The following is an 18,033-nucleotide window of genomic DNA, read 5'->3' on the forward strand; positions in this document are numbered from 1 at the left end:
ATACAATAGTCTTAGAGATTGATGATTGTGTTACAATGATGAGTTACAGTTTGATTATTGATATTGATCTTAAGTGTCGGTAGTGGGTCCAGTCTGAAATTTTGATGAAATGTGGCCTACAAGTTATGATGTGTTGTAGCAGGTGGATCCAACATGAAAATTTATGAAATGTGGTCCCCAAAGTTGAGGGAGTTGGAGCTTCCTTCCAGTGGTAGTTGGTGAATCATATTAGGGGGTTGGTGCACCCTTCTAGTAGCATCTGGAGAATGTGTGAACATTGTAGATTCATGTAGGTTCGTGCCTGCATACTGGTACAAGTTTACGCCAAGGGGTTGGAGTTTCATTCCAATAGGAGATGGATAACAAGTGAAGGTTGTAGCCCTTTGTAGATGGGTACCCTCGTACTAGTATGAGTCTGCACCAGTACAACATTGTAAACATATTTTTCTTTATATTAAAAAGAAGTCATAGATGACAACAATGGGTGGATTTCTCCCAAATTGGGTTTCCACCTTAAATCATGGTGTTCATGTGTGTTTCTTATGTGTGATACTTTATTCTGTTCTTAATGCACCTCCTTACTGCTTATCAAATTCCTGATAAATCTTTTACATTTTGGTTTAAGTTTAACAGATAAAGAATTAGTTGTTTTACAAGTTTACTAAGCATACACTAGTTTCTTTTACAACAATCGTGTGCAGATGTGAGTTGGGTTCAGAAAAGAAAATTATTATTGTGAGTTTTTAAAATACATATTCATGCCCCCTCTAAGTATTTTTCCCAACAATTGGAATCAAATTATGTCATTTGGCTGAATCTTGGCTGCTTGAAGGAGATTTGTCAAGACAATGGGAAAGAAGAAATAGAAGAAAGCACCTCAAAAGAAGAAGACATCTCAAAGAGATAGTGACAAATATAGAGACGATTGGCTATTAGATGGAAGACAATATTTAGATTCAGAATCACCTCAGAATAAAGGTTATCAAGAAAAACAATTATCAGGTACTAATTTTTGGTCCTCTAGTGATACGTCTCCCTGTTCATGCAATATTGAAGATAATGAATATGAAAATGAAACAACTGAATTTACTCTATGGTTAAAATTGAAAGAAATATAATGACCATAGAAGTAGAAGTTAAAAGGATGATAGATAAAATTATAGATCAAGAATATCTATTTGATAACAAGGAATGCACCTACAAAGAAGATGTTACGAGGTTAAAATCTTAGCTGGAGGAAGGAAACAAAATAAGGAAGAAGTATAAGGAAAATTAAGATCAATTTCAAAGGTCACAGGATGAAGAAACATCATTAAGAAATCAAGTGAATGAAAATGATACAAGAACCAAGGAACTTAAAGAAAGAGCCAATTACTGTAAAGGTATTGAAGCTAAGGTCGTCTCTCTAAAATAAGATCTTAAAAAATCAAATAAGCAGAATGAAGAACTACTTCAAGCATTTGAAGAACAAGAAAACAAGATTCTCGAATTAAAACAACAAGTGGAGCAAGGAAGAAAGGTTGAATAAATCATGAAAAAAAAGTATCTAGAAAAGTAAAAGCAATATCAGATTGAGGTAAATATCCTAAAACGCAAATCAGAAGAAGCGGATAAACATTTGTGATTTCAAGATAGTACTAAGATTTTGGATAATATTCTTAGTAGTCAAAGGTATCCTACCATCAAATCTGGTTTTGGTTTTCATGAAACTGTCAAAGGTGAGTCTAGCTCACAAGCTCAGGTAAGGAATTCCAACCAAGGAAATAAAGTCTTCAAAGGAAATCATTTACTCCTAACTATCGAAGTGTTAATCGATTTTTTCCTATGATCAATAATGTTGAATGTTATATATGTCATAATTTTGGACATGTTGTAGCTAGTTGCAGAAGTATAATGTTCCAAGCTAATAATCATCTCATAGAAAGATCATCAGCTTCCAGGTACTTTAAGGGATATTGTTCTTCATGCAATATGTTTGGTTACAAAGCCATTGATTGCAATATAAGGAATATGAAAAAAATAAGATGTTATTCTTGTAACAAGTTTGGGCATGTAGCGAAAGAATGTAGGAACAAGCCTATGGATCACCATAGACAATATGGTAAGCAACCAGATAAGAACATTGATATCAGAAAATCTAAAAAAGATGCATCTACCAATAAGCAAGAAAAGGAAGAACAGATAAGATGTGGTCTTGCTCTCTGCTCATTTGAAGACGAATATGAATGGTACATAGATAGTGGATGTTCTCATCACATCATTGGAGATAAGAGTAAAATGGAGTCTCTCAAGGAGAACCATCATGGTATAGTGAGAACAGACTTAGGGGGAGATGAAAGTGTGAAATTTCATCATTTCACTCTCTCTACGCAGACCTTATGAAGACAAGTCGCGTGTATACGCAAGTTCTAAACTACACAATTGTGTATACTTTGGTTTGATGAAGAAACAATGGGACAAACTCATAAAAAGGGTTTGATATGGTTTAGTCAATTATCAATTGTCTTTTCTGTTTTGATGGTTAATGTTTACAATCTGTTGATGCTATTTAGAAGTGATTTTGGCACTCATACGTTATTTATGACATGATGTATAACTGGTTGACGATAATGCCTTGATGATTCTTACTATTATATGAAATTATCAGATTTGATAGTGAAAAGTTGGCAGAGGTTTAGGGGGAGCACTTTCTATGCTTCTAATAATTCATTGTTGGCATTATGTTTGCTTTAGAAGTCCTTGGTATGAAATGATGTTTATCAATGGTGATGATTCTTATGTTGCCAAAGTGTTTAAATGATGCATCATGATATGCTACAGTCATTGTTTGTGTATGATGAAATCACGATGATACTTATATATTGTTTGAGCCACATAGTTGTTTTGATGTTACTAATCAGATTTATGGATGTTTCTTTTGATCATGCATATAGTACACATGATATGTTTCTTGCATCATGATCTTCATAAGATCAAGGGTAAAAACAAAGCTTGAGTACACAACTTCATTATTTGATAATGATCAATGTCACTCGTTACTTTTATGATGCTCTCATCTTTTATTTTTTGGTAGATAAGCACCCATAGGGGATTTGAACCAGTGACCTATCGTAAGGAGTGCCTTAATAGTGCACCCATTCACCATCAATCAAAAGGCCCATGGGCCTTATGATGCCATCATCATGCCTTCAAAGATACATAAATTTCATATGGTGGAGTTATCGATGAGGATTCCTATAGTTCTTGAATCTCACATGGTATATTGTTTGAATATTGTTGCTTTTGATGGTATCAAGAAAGTTTGACAAATGATTGTGAGCTCATGGTTTGATTTTCTCATTGATGAGAAGATAAATACATATTGATATGTTTATGATGGATACATTATAGATAAGGGTCACATGGATGATTACTTAAGTTTCATATTGGTAAATGATTTTGGTATAAAAGATCTTCTTGTATGAAGAAAATTGGCCAAGAGAATGGTGTTATTGCAGGCTTCTGAACACATGGTTATTTGGAGACATGGCTTGCTTAGTCACATAATGATGATGATAAGGAATGATGAATACTTCTTCCTATCTTACTTTATGATGATAGGTTTGGTTCTCACATTTGTTGATTATCATGGTTGATGCTTATCAGATGAGGGATGTTAGAAAACTCCCTAATGACGATACATGGTTGATATATTGAGGGTTTTTGTGGAAAGAACATGCAGTTCTTGCTATGATGATTTGATGATGATGTTGTGGTCATGGATGATTACTATGTTGATTTCACATGCACATGATATGATATGAATGGTTTTGTGAATATATATAGGCAATACAGTTTGGAGATATGGCATATTCTTAGTTGATTCATGAAAGGCTATGTTTTTTATGAACATAGATTAAGGTTTTTTCTACTAAGGAAAAAGAGAAAGTTGACCTTGATAAGGTCAAGAGGATGATTTGATAGCCAACATATATGAAAATATGTATGTGGCAAACTTAGTCACAGGTTGATGATATTAAAGTGACATTGTCTTATCTTACGAATTGATGATGGACATATACATGTTGCTATTCTTGACGCTGCTAACAAATGCTTATGGTGCAGATCATATATGATGTATCATAGTTGCTGATAGCTATCGTGGTATTTTTTAGGTCTTAATTCATTGTTATAAATGGCATGTATATCATTTGATATAAAGGTCATATAAAGACCTATGATGTAATAATTTCCATATTCAGTCATGTATGGACTTTTGAGGTCATGTCAAAATGTAATCCCAGTTGGTTGGGTGGTTGAGTCAAATATGTATCCTCACTTGGTTGGTTAATTGATGTAAGTATGATTCCTTGGTGATAGGAAGGTCATTATCAGTTGATTTATAGAGTCATATTCTCCATTTGAAAATATTTCTGAAGATTCAACATGTGCTCAAGGGGAGCATGGATAGTATAGTGCAAATTAGATCCAAAGGGGGAGATTTGGTTTGCCCTCTTTCCTTCATGTCAAAGGGGGAGAGTATATTGATGTTTGAATAATGGTTATTTGAAGTATCTAACAGGTTTCTACAGGTTGAGGTGATCAACACTAACATGGTTGCCATCAAGTTCAGAGGGGGAGATTGTTGGCATTATGATGCATATGTTGTCCTTGATGGAAACTCACCTATAATAGACCAAGTATATGGTAACTAGATGAATCCACAAGTCAACTCAGAGGTGATAGAGTGATGGAACATAATAACAAAATGGTGGGACAAATTTTACAGATCAGAATCAGAAGTTTGATAAAGCTTAGTATTTTAACATCTATTTACGAGTTCATCAAGGCCATGTCATGTATACACGTAGGTACAAACAAGAAAAGTCGCAGGTGAATATTTGAAGATATGTACGCTAGTTCATCAAGGCCAAGTCGTGTATACACACAGGTTTGGTGAAGAAAAGTCACGTACAATTTCTGCACCATGGTATTCTAAATACTAGGGGTCTTTACCATGGTATTCGCCCATAGTAATGAGCGTGACAATGATTACTTGATCCCATCCAAGATTACCATTGCCACAAGTGTAGTTTTGACCCATGGTATTGGCTAAGGCTCTAACTATATAAGGAGGTGAAGATCAAAGTGCTAAGTGTGCATGTGAAAGGTTTTCTTGATGAATACTTCAATTTGAAGTATATTTGCATTGTAAGGGCCATAATTGACACATAGATATGAAATAATTATACACCAATGAATACAATGATGGATCAGGATCATGAGACATGAAATGAATTGCCATTGTATGATATTCTCATGGATTGACTAGATCTAAGTATTGACACATGTTTTTATCTCTGAATATTATTATTTGGTTCTTTCTGTACATCTCAAGAGCTGCACAATTTTAGGTCAAAATTTGTAGTTCTATATGTAGGTTGGTCTCGATGAAGTCGCATATACCCGTGGGTTCATTTATTCAAAGTAATGTATATAAAGGAAATGTTTCTGTTTATAAATGACTAATCAACCTGATCATTGTTGTTGTATCTTTGATGTCTGTCAATGATGTCCTCATGTTGATGTGGGTTGAGTGATAATGTATGAAGTAGAACTGATTGAATGACGAAGCTGAATTCGATTACAATGTTGATTGGTTGAAAATATCATTGATGCTTCTAACTATATGAGGTTTTTTTAAGATAATAGAATATCCCAGAATAACTCTGGTAAACTCTGTGTCTGATTCGTAATTACAAGTTTTTAGTAAATTGAGATCTCTACAGAGGTTTCTCTACAGAAAATAGCATATACATGCGGGTTGCCTTAAGCAAAGTAGAGTATACATTTTGACAAATGGTTGATTAGGATTTGAAGTAACAGAATATGGTTTGTTTGATGTGCAATATGATGTTTGATATTTTGGTTCCAGTGATGTAACAATTCTTTTTGATTGGTTGAGTTTTGAATATGTTTTAGTTGATTGGGTTTCAGTGATTGGTTGATTCAGTTGTGTCAGAGTGTGATGATTTTGATACAATGATGAGTTACAATTTGATTATTCATATTGACCTTAAGTGTTGGTAGTGGGTCCAATCTGAAAATTTGATGAAACGTGGTATACACGTTATGACGTGTTGTAGCAGGTGGATCCAATATGAAAGATTATGAAACGTGGTCCCAGAGTTGAGGGAGTTGGAGCTTCCTTCCAATGGTAGTTGGTAAATTAGATTATGGGGTTGCAACTCCCTTCTAGTAGCATTTGTAGAATGATTGAACATTGTAGCCTTCGGTAGGTTGGTGCTTGCATATTCGTATAAGTTTATGCTAGTACAAGTGCCAGGGGGTTGGACCCCCCTTCCAGAAGGAGCTGGAGAATGAGTGAAGGTTGTAGCCTTCTACAAGTGGGAGCCTCCGTACTGGTATGTGTTTGCACCAATACAATATTGTAAAAATAATTTTATTTATATTAAAAAGAAGTTAGAGATGACACCAGAAGGTGGTTTTCTTCCACATTAGGTTTCCACCTTAAATCTCAGTGTTCAGGTGTGTTTCTTGTGTGTGATACTTTATTCCATTCTTACTACACCTGCTTACTACTGATAAAATTCTTGATAAATCTCTTGCATTCTGGTTTAAGTTTAACAAATAAATAATTAGTTGTTTTAGAAGTTTACTAAGCATACACTAGTTTCTTTTACAACAGTCATGTACATACGCGAGTTGGGTTCAGTAAAGTCGCATATATATGTCAAAAAAGGAAATTATTATTGTGAGATTTTAAAATATTGATTCACCCCCCTCTCAATATTTTCCCCAATAGCTTCATTGTCTCGAAGTAAGGAATCCATATCAATCCACTCAAAGTACATGCAATCCTCGATTTGCCTACACTTTCCCCATTTGTTCACTTACAATGCCTCCAAGGGAGGAATAAATTTCTATGGAGATTTGTCCTCAACTATGGAGAACTGATGAAAGGATTTACTCACTTATTAAAGAAAGGGGTTCCCTTCCATTTGGATGATACCACTCAAAAGGCTTTTGATGCTTTCAAATATGTTTCGGTTTGAACATCGTTTTTTTATCCCCTTCATTATCAACATGATTATTTCTTGTAATTCATTATGGTTGCTACTAACATTGCTATGATATTGGTCCAAGAAGATGACCTAGGGGAAGAAAAACCAATATATTATTTGAGTCGAAATTTGAATGACATTGAAATAAAATATACTCACATGGAAAAGTTAGCTTTGGAAATTGTCCAAGTTGTCGAAAGTTTTTGCCACTACATTATGCTTTGGAAGACTATGGTAGTTTCTGATTGCAACCCGATGACATACATTCTATCATGATAATTGATGGGGGGAAATACTCTAAATGAATTTTTATTCTCCAGGAGATTCATTTGGAAATTATCAGATCCAAATCTAAGAATTACTTACTGTTCGCTAAATTGATATGTGACCTCCCCTCATCCTAAACTGAGTCAAAATATGATGATTATATTCTTGATGTCTCTTTGTTTCTAATTGATTCATATGATCCTTGTATGGAGATATTATAATCTATCTCTATACCCAAAATTTCCATCCTAATAGCTCTGTTTATCTATGCCACAGTCGAGAAGATTTTATGAGTCTGTTACTTTTGGCCAACCATGTTTTTAGATTGCATCATTGTAGTCCAAAATTTTCACACTTACCAGATCTATCATCGTAAATCCCATTCTCCACCTTCTCCTCTACTTCATATTATTGCTATTAGACCCTTTGCAAAATGGGTCATTGACTTCATGACATGTAAATCTCATTGAGTCAGGGGACATGGCTACATCATTATGGCCATAGATTATTTTACCAAACGGACTGAAGTGATGCCTACATACAACAACATTGGCGAAATAACTACATTATTTATTTTTAATCATTTCATTACAACATTTGGTGTGCTGCAAGCTATTGTTACAAATAACGGGGAAACATTTTCATAATCACATGATGTTTGAGCATATTGCCACATTGGGCCTTTAACATGGTAGCTTGATTCCCTATTACCCAAAGGGTAATGGTAAAGTAGAATCTATTAACAAAGTTTTGAAAATAATGCTACAACACATGATAGAGATTCACAAAACGAATTGGCACCTCTTCCTTTTTGTAGCTTTGTGGGCATACCAAACATTTGTTCAGACTGCAACTTGATTCACACTCCTTCAATTGATGTATGTTCTATAAGCACTCCTTCCTATTGAATATGAGAGTCCATCTTTGAAACTTGTCGTCGAGCTTATCCCCACAACTTCTGTAGAAGAAGAGAATGTTTTGCGTCTAGCATGCTTAGATGAAGTGCAACACGATGCCACAATAGCCAACGAGGCCCACAAGAAATGAATCCAAGCACAATATGACAAGAATGTTAAATCTCATACCTTCACAGAAGATGACCTGGTCCTTTTGTATGATCAGGAAGCCAATAAGTTAGGGGTTCAGAATCTTGATCTGATGTGGTTAGCCTTGTATACAATCAAACATGTACTTGCAAAAGGGGATTATGGGCTCATTAATTTTGATTGAATCCATTTGGCACAACCCATAAATGTGTTGTAGCTTAAAAAATAATATGCATAGATTACCTTTACATAGTTAGTGTGTACATTTTGTATAGGCGTGTTATTGTGTTTTCACTGTGTTTTTTCGAAGTTTCCTAGCATCTATATTAATCTTGGATTACATTTGATTTTGCATATATTGAAGTTCATTCAGTCACATGTTGGTTATGCTAATGGAGATAACCATAGTAATCAGAACATTTCCTCCATAATGTGGGCTATTTATTCTCCAAATGGTGAGTTAGTGAGACTAAAAGGGATTTGTATTGGTCACTCAACCAATAACATCATTGAGTACAGCGTAGTGATTAAATTATTTTCTAAAGCCATTTCATGTGGCATTCACCATTTGATGGTTAGAATTGATTAACAACTCATAGTATTACATCTGATTCGCCTTCTAAAATGACATTTTGATTACATTCAATATCAACATTTTCTTATAAGTTTAAATACATTAATTGATGCATTAACCAATTATGCTTTAGATAGACATTTACAACACATGTAAAAATTTCAATCAACCTCACGCACTAAAAAGAAATAGAGAAAATAAGAAACATTGATAAATAAATGTATTTATAGAGTTTGGTTTCACAAAAACTGTGTTTGAGACACATATGGCCGCACAAACTATACTATCAAAAGACATGCAAACAAAATATGGCTCTAAGGCTTCTTAGTAGACTAGTCCCAATGATAATCACGATAAAAAATAATTGCATGGGAAACCTTGCACAACAACTAACTTATGTACTCTGGTATATCACTAGTGTATCACTGTAAGCACATGAGGATCTCATTGAACCTAGTCTCTATCACACTATAGGTCAAACCTTCGACATGGCACTCAAATTCAACAACATTCTTGATTATTATGAAATCCTACATCTCCTCCTCTTCCGTTGCAACAAATGAAACTCCTACTAGTGCAAGTTGTGTCACTCCTCGTCATTGAAGATATGAAGAGCCTACTAGTCATACTTATCCAATATGTTCATGTGAAATTAATAGTTATCTCTAATACATTAAGAAAATAAAAAAATTGAAAATTCCAAAAAATAAAAAAAATAAAAAAATAAAAAAAAATGACATTGTTTTACCTATATCACCCCATTTCTCTCCTTTAAGTAGAATTTGCTTTGCGTCTCCTCAGAAAATGACTCTAGCTTATTAATATTCGTCGATCATCGAAAATCATTGAAGGCACAACCACATGATGAGACATGAAATCTACACATTTCCTCATATGTGGAACTCTAGGTCCTGGGAGCTCGAGTTGAATGCGCTGAGGTGGAAGTAATGAATGTTCTCGAGAGAAAATGATATTAGAATGAAACCATATCAAAATTTCTTCAGCCACCTATCCTTTTCCCTATTGAGCTATTCTTTCATATTTTCCAACACCCCCTCACTCTATTTAAATATAGTGGGTTCTATGTATTCCAATACATATTTCATTTGGGACATGGTATCCAAATGAAAAGTGACATTGCCCTCCAACTAAGAAATGGTGAAAATATCATCCTAAGAGGAAGTTGGATAACATCCTTATTCTCTATATTCCCATCATTTGTTGGTTGAGAATGGGGTCTACAATGAGCAATTATTTAATTGTTGATGGTTTTACCACCCATTTGTCATCCTAGACAAGCCTGCTAGAAAATAGATGCCCTCTACCTCTATCCTGAGTGTACATGCTCCAATCCCAAAGCATTTTCCTTGAATATACCATCCCCTCACTAGATATTCCAGTAACTCAATGTCACCTCTCATGCCTGGAAGCTAGAAAAAATTGAGTCCACAATTCCTTAAGGCTTCTATTGTTGTTGCGTCATTGGCAACATCCAAATATTGGGACTCATGTTCTCTTTCTCTCCAACTTAGAACCATTTTTGTTGCAGTGGATGTATGCAAACTCACAAGAAAAACACTTGGAATGAATTTTTTGCTGAATGTTTGAGAGAAATTTAGATAAAAACATTTATATTTTTCTTCAACTATACCCATCTCACCAACCTTTACGTAGACAAAGCGCTTCAGTGGATTTTACCTTCCCAATAGTTGCGCTAAGTCACTCTTCTCAGTGTAAATCAGGCAAACCCAATGCACCTTTCGATACGGATAGGGTGCAATGGGCCTAGGGAGAACAATTAGACCCTAAAATGCTAAGAAATATCCAAAATTATCATGAAATGAAAAATGGAAACCATGAAAAAGGAGAGAAAGGACAAGTCTCTTACCTACAACTGATGACACTCAAAACCATCACCCAGATTTGTTGTAATCACCTGTTGATATTTGAGGGTAAAAATAACTCAGAGCTCACTCATAAGGGTTAAAATGAAAATGGTAAAATTGTTTTTTTTCCTATTTATGATCTATTTCATTATTATTTCATTATATTTTTAGTATTTTTACCTAATTTTACCATATATCATATATTTTTTATTCTTTTTGTGATGTTCTGAGCGAGTTAAAATCTAATTGAAGTATCTTATGTGGATTTTAAGTTCAATACAGGTCATTTTGATGAAAGAGAATAATTTTATCACTTTTTTGGGCTCTCTAAACTTACGAAAAAGGATCCCCCTAGAGTCCTCTTTCAATTCTTCTTAGGCTCCCTAAACATGAAAATATTATCGAGCGTTTGTCTTTTCAAACTTGTTAAAATAAATGAAAATACATCTATCGAGTACAAATTTAACGCTTTTCCAAATTGGGATAAACTATTTATGAAAAAGGAATAATTTAGTTGAACGTGACTACAAGGTTCTCCTGAGTATTGTTTTCTTGTTTTTCGGACTTAAGAAGCTAAAATTATGAAAAGGAACCTTTGGATTTTTCTTTTTCGCCTCTTTTTCAAACTCTCTCTGAAAAAGGAGTCAAGTTACACCTTCACCGGACTCATAAAATCATCAAAAAATGTTGGACTCATTGAACATGATGATATTAAACCACTCCTCATATTTCATTTAAAATGCTCAAAAGGATTCATCTGAAGGATTAACTTCTAGATCAGGCATATCTAATCATCCTCAACCTTGTCAAAAATAAAGAGGTACTGAGCATAAATGGTTGGGGAAATTGGGAAAATAGAGTACTTAACCTGTTAATGGCAAGGATTCTCTCTTGAACATGACACTCTTCCAATTCATCTCTATGACTATTGGGTTGGGAAATATGCTTGCCTTTTTGGTTAATCACCCCATATCAAAATACTTCATAATCGGTTTTGGGTCAATGATGGAAACTCCATAAAGTGTCGCCAATATGTTCAAGTGAATTCCTTTAGTTTCCATCTTCTACAATCCTCTTAATCCTTCATTCATGTCTGTTGTTCCTAAACCATCTCTACATTAGTGTCATTTTATCTCAAATTTTGATACCCGTTTCATGTTGTTGATGGGGGATACATCAAGCGCCTCCTGCGATAGGTCACTTCCTATCGACATTAGTTCATTATCCAGCAAATTGACTCAGAAACTCCGTTCGATACCTTGGAACTTCCATACCTCAGTGGAAAGGTTCCTCACTCTCAACAACATGTATTCATCATTGTCCTTTGACCAAAAGATTCTATGTGGTGTCCCACTTTAGCTCATTCATTCACACCACATAGATTGTATTATAGTACCTTAATAGCCATTATCAATATCAGTGGTTTCTCTTGCATATGTTAATGGCTTACATTGTTGGTCGATAATCATATGGTGTCTACCGTGTTCAACTTCAACTCAGTTATTCGCCTCGTTAGACTCATATTATCGAGTGACGGGGTAGAAGACCTCAGATCTAGTTCCATCCATCTGGGCTGCAATTTTAGGATTCATACAAAGTATGATGGCTATCATCATTTAGACAGTCATACAGGCATGGGTCGACACTCTATCATCACTGGACGAGACTTCTTGATCATTGTACATGTATAATGGATTATATGTTGAGCACGGTTATGCCTCCATCAACAACGATATCATAATGATAATATGCATTGTAACAAATGATGATCTCAACCTAATTTGTTCTTGATCTAGACTTTTCACAAGGTAAAGAAATTTAGTCCTCAACCATTAATTTTGACTTTGTACTTTAAGGAGAAATCTGTTAGAAAACATTTTGTCACATATGTTCAATAGGCCTGAAAACTAGATCAATCAACATCCTTGAATACTTTGTGATAATATCTTTGCAAATCCCTAAACATTATCTCTCCGAAAAGTTTGCGTTTTTGGGTCTATTAGCTCACAAACCATGTCTCTAGCCCTAGTACACCCTGCAAGCCTATCCACCTGCAATGGTTGCAAGTTGCATAAATGAGCATCTGCACTAATCAACACAAGTTTCTGTACTTAGTAGGCATGTTGATTCTATAATTTTTGGAAAATTAAAAAATATTTTCGAATCTTCTGCTTCCATAAGCCTTTAAGGTGGTTTTAACCATTTACCATGGATAGATATCTTGAGTTCCTATCTAATCCTAATATAGCAGTCTTATCTATTATCCGTAAATCTTATCCTCTCTCATATATGGATCTCAAGCCTAGATTGGTAAATCCTAAACTATAACTTTCACCCTACAAAGTTATTGCCTCTCATAGAGTCTTGGTTGGCTTTTGGAGAATTTCTAGTGCCCTCATGTTGCTTCTTTGAGCTTAAGGAATCATCATCTATTTTTATTAGGTTTGAGTATGAGGGTTTTCTTTGTGGAAAGGAAGGACAAGATAATAGGGGAGATGTCTATAAAGGAAACTTCTATATATGCTTGTAACATTTATTAATACAAAAAGAACTATGTTTTCCTATACTTGTGTCATGTTGATTCTTATGTATTTAAATGTCATGTTGACTCATTGATTAAATATATTGGATTATGTTATGTAGATATTGTAGTTTAGGGAAAATTTTAAGGATGGAATTTTATCTTAAAGTTTAGAAACCTTGGTGAATCTTACTAATCCGTAATATGCAAATTGTAATTTTTGTTGGTGATATTTTTATAGAAATATTTAGATTTCCAATGATTTTATATTAGTTGATGTAATATTTTTGTCGCTTTTAAGGTAAAATAATGGTGTACTATAAAATTTGGGTGAATCATTTTAGAAAAAAGGAAGGAAATTGGTGATCCACAAACTGTCGTGGATATTCCATTGGACAGTTTGACACAACAAATTTCATAATATTATATTTAAAATATGATATTCTACACTATTACAGTTTTATTAAGCTTTAAGATTTATATATTTTACTGTAATTAATGCATGCATGCGAAAGAAAATTTTGCAAAAAATTAGAGAATGATAAAATAGGCTCTCTCACACACACAAGACACAATATATTCTCTCTAGGAAACCATTTTAGGAGGAAACCCAACTAGAAGTTGAGGTCGCTTCGCTCTCTTTCTCTATCTCGAAGTATGGTTGCAGGTAAAAAGAATTCTTGTGGCCTGTGCGATGCTATAGTGCACAAAACTATTTTTGTTCTCTACCTCCTATCTCTCCTGGCTATCTTCTCTTATCTATGGAACAAAATGCGCTCGAAAGAATGGAATGCCTCTTCCCCATATTGGCTCGGTTATAACACAGTTTGATAGTCTACTAATGGTTAATTTTGACTACATCAACTCTTAACTAGTGTTATAATATAGTTTCTTCTAGATTCTTTTACATCATAAACACGTGGCTAGCCCCTTTTCCTTGAATAATGGCGGTTGGTGTGACATCCTCCTGAACTATAGGTGTGAAAACAAGAAGGTCAACTTCTGAGTGGCATACGTTTTTCATATACACTGCAATTGAAGCACTTCTTGTGTTGTTGGAAAGCTATTTGTGTGTAGAATAACATGAAATGGTGTGATGCCAAAGCGGCAAATTTTTACCCCAAAAAAGCATCATTTGATGCCTCAAAACACTTCTGAAAGGTTTAGATCATGTTTACCCAAATTGGGTTTTGTTAGTAAGAATGGTCCCATTAGATGATTCCTCCACTTTTACCACTCCAAATGCATCGAGATGGGTGAAAAATAATATAATGATACAATCCAAATCACATCTCCCCATTTTGGAAGGCTTTTGGTTCCCAAAATATTTTACTAAATGAGATGAGGAATGTTTTCCTCCACCTTCTCTTTGGTGTACCATTTAGCTTTTCGTGGAAGTTGTCCCTTCAATCCAATCTACCAAAGGTCATGTTGCACATGTGTTGTAGCTCTGGACCTCTTCTGTGAAATTATATGTTATGTCAAGTCTTCTTGAGCATCTAGTGCCAAATCCTCCACAAAATGTAGGACCTATTCCTCTTTCTGATCTAGCATCGAAGGCTCATAGATATTCAAATTCTCTACATTCATAATTTAGTAAATGTGAATATATGGTGGTAAACTAATTGAATAGGAATTATCACCCACCTTTTCCATTTTCTCAAAGGGACCATACCTCAGAGCCTTGATTTTCTTACCAGGCCCCTGCAGCCTCTCCTTGTTCAATTGTATCCATATTCTGTCTCCCACCTTGAACTATTTCTCTGATCTATGATGATCATGCCTAGCCTTATACTTCTAATATGATTTTTGTAGTGTTTCTGGTACCTGTAAGGTCTTGCCTCACTCCTCCTTATTACCCATATGCAATATCCAAAGGTAAAGGTGGAAAATATCCAAAAGAAGTCTCAAATGTGGACTTTCCTATAGAAGTTGCACTGTTTTATAATAATAATGTTGTATATATATCATATTTTCATCCCAGGTATTTGGATGCTTCTGGTTGTATCTCCCTAAAAGCCACACCAAAGTCTTGTTAACCACTTTTGTCTACCCATCTGTCTGTGGATTGAATGTTGCAGATCTCTTCAAATTTGTGTCCATGTTATCCCACAATGTAGTCTAGAATGAACTGAGAAATCTTGTATCCCTATCCAAAATGATGCTGCTGGGTATCCCAAAGTGAACCTAGACCTCGCCAAAGAACAAGTTTGTTTCTTCTTTCTCGCTAATGGTTTTTTTACAGGGCATCAGAACCCACATCTTACTGAAACTGTCAACTACCACGAACAGGTAATCATGTTCCTTCCTAGTTATTAGTAAACCTCCCACAAATTCCATGGGAATGCTTTCCCAAGGATGAATAGGTATAGGTAAGGGATGATATCGACCCCGTTTCCTGTTATTATGCTTATTCGTACAAAAAAGCATGCATCCCCTTATGAACCTAGCTACCTTCTCTTGCATTTTGGGCCAATACACATACCTATGTAAGTTAGCCATATTGTTCCCTACACCAAAGTGACCTATAACCTTTGAGGTGTGAGCCTCTCTAATGAGCCGAAATCTCTCACCTTTAGGAACACACATCTTATCCAACCTATAGAGTAACCCATCCTAGAGATGGTAGTCAATGGTGTTATCTCCTTTGTGTACATGAATATGACTTTGCAACTACTGATACACATCCTTGAAGTCATCATCCTTGGAATATGCCTCTCTGTATGCATCACGGGTGAATTTATCCCCAACAATATAATCCTTGATGTGGGTGGCCTTGAAATCATATCATCCAACTTATTTGTGCTTCCCTTCTTATACTTGATCACTTAATGAAACTGTTTTAAAAACCCCATCCACTTGTAATTCCTAGTGTGTTGTAGCTTACTTTAGGCTTGCAAGCACTGTAATGGTTGGTGATCTGTGTGGATTAATGTCTCCTTTCCCATCATATAGTGCTTCCACTTCTTCACAGATTGCACCATGGCATAGACCTCCTTGTCATAGGTAGGGTAGTTAAGAACTACCCCATAAAATATTTTAGAATGGTAGGATACATTCCTTCCTCCCTACATTAAGACAACTCCCATAGCATACCTACTCGCATTCCTCTCCACTTCAAAGGGCCACTTCAAGTTTGGTAATTCTAGAACTAGTTCTTAACTACTCTTCTTATTAGCTCTTCAAAATCCCTTTTCTAACCTTTTGCCCGCTAGAAACTCTTGCCACTTGCTATTATGGCATGGAGAAATGTTTTTATCACTGAAAACGAGGCTATGAATTTCCTCAGGTATTGTGTTGCCCCAATGAAAATCTTAACCTCAAAAACATTAGTAGGCACTGGCCATTTCATGATGGCCTTCATCTTGGAAGGATATATCTTTAACTCTTCTCCACCAATCGCATACCCCATATACACCAAAGACTGCTGCGCAAACTCATACTTCATGAGATTATCTAGTAGCTGGTGCTTCTTCAATGTTTCCAACACTTGCATCAAATGTGACATATGCTCCTCCCATGTAGAACTATATATCAATATAACATCCAAATATACAGTAACAAATGAATATAATAAAGGGCGCATTACATCATTCATTAATCTCAGAAATGAAGTTGGTGCATTACATAGGCACAATGGCATGACTAACCATTCATATAAACCTTGCTTGGTTTTGAAAGTAGCCTTCAATGAATCTTCTTCTTTGAATCGAACCTAGTTATATCTAGACTTCAAGTCCAACTTATTTAAGTACTTTAACTGTGGCAACTGATCTAACATATCATCTATCCAAGGCAGGGTGTATCTGTTCTTGAGTGTGATTTTGTTCAACAACCTTTAATCCATACACATTTGATAAGTCCCATCCTTCTTTGGCACAATGATGATGGGTGACCCACATACTAATGTACTTGATCAAATGACACCCTATTCCAACAAATTCTACAAATATTTCTTCACCTCACTTGCTTCTATAATAGACTTCATGTGCAACCCAATATTCAGCAATGGGGACTCTGGAAATAACTGGATCTCATGTTCCATGTAACACCCTCCTCCCACATCTACCCAAGTAATCACGCCAACTGGGGTAAACATTAGACAAGAGGCTTCTATGATCATATTTGACCTCCTAGGTGACCTTAAGGAAGTGGAATCGATGGAACATCCCCCACAGTCATCCAACATCATCAACAAAACCCTCAGAAGACAAGTCAGTCACTCAGACAAATTGTCCATGGGTCCCACTCTTTTGTTAGACCACTAAGGCCATAGTCACTCTCATTATATGGGCAAGGGAGTGTCCAGAGACCTAAAGTCACTCTCGTAGAACTTCCTGCCAACAACTATGGAATAATGTTGCTCGCTCTGTGCCAATGACCCCAAGATTTAAGCCACATTTTCATGCCCAAAGCCTAAGCCACTACGCAGAATGGAATGAAAGCTCAAAATCAAGTAAAGTATAGGGAAGAAATGATGCAAAAGAAATAAGTTGATCAAGACCTTAATCACAACCCTACTAGCCATGATAGGCATTTTATCAAACATATTGTCAACATGTAGCCTATAGGTGTAAACAACACAATTAAGTGTAGGGATCTCATACTTATATGAGAATCGCTATGAACTATTGTTCCCTCATCCCATTTGCTGCCTTATCACTTATTAGGTCAT

Source organism: Pinus tabuliformis, chromosome J (assembly GCF_031772625.1).
Source record: "Pinus tabuliformis cultivar Carrire ecotype Pingquan chromosome J, CPIR1, whole genome shotgun sequence".
Taxonomy (NCBI): domain Eukaryota; kingdom Viridiplantae; phylum Streptophyta; class Pinopsida; order Pinales; family Pinaceae; genus Pinus; species Pinus tabuliformis.